This window comes from Octopus bimaculoides, chromosome 2 (genome assembly GCF_001194135.2).
Source record: "Octopus bimaculoides isolate UCB-OBI-ISO-001 chromosome 2, ASM119413v2, whole genome shotgun sequence".
Taxonomy (NCBI): Eukaryota; Metazoa; Mollusca; class Cephalopoda; order Octopoda; family Octopodidae; genus Octopus; species Octopus bimaculoides.
In genome coordinates this window covers 182462945-182463309 of record NC_068982.1, presented here as the reverse complement: position 1 = coordinate 182463309, position 365 = coordinate 182462945, and positions in this window count along the sequence as shown.

Sequence of the window (365 nt, the reverse complement as noted above, 5' to 3'; positions counted from 1 at the left end):
TATATATATATATATATATATATATATATATAAACACACACATATATATGCATATGCTTATCTATAATCCTCTGTCTCTATCTATCTATGAATCTATCTATCTATCTATCTATCTATCTATCTATCTATCTATCTATCTATCTATCTATCTATCTCTATATATGTGTATACGTGCGATATAAGTATTATACCTTTGCGAATCATTGATGAAGATAAATCAACTACGTTTGCTAGCTATGTGTGGTACTGAAGAACAATTGCAAACTACATACAATCAATTGGAATGTTTTTAAGAAAAATCTATATGTATACAAAGTGTGGTGAATATTCATTCTATGATTTGGGCAGCAAGATGGTAACAGACA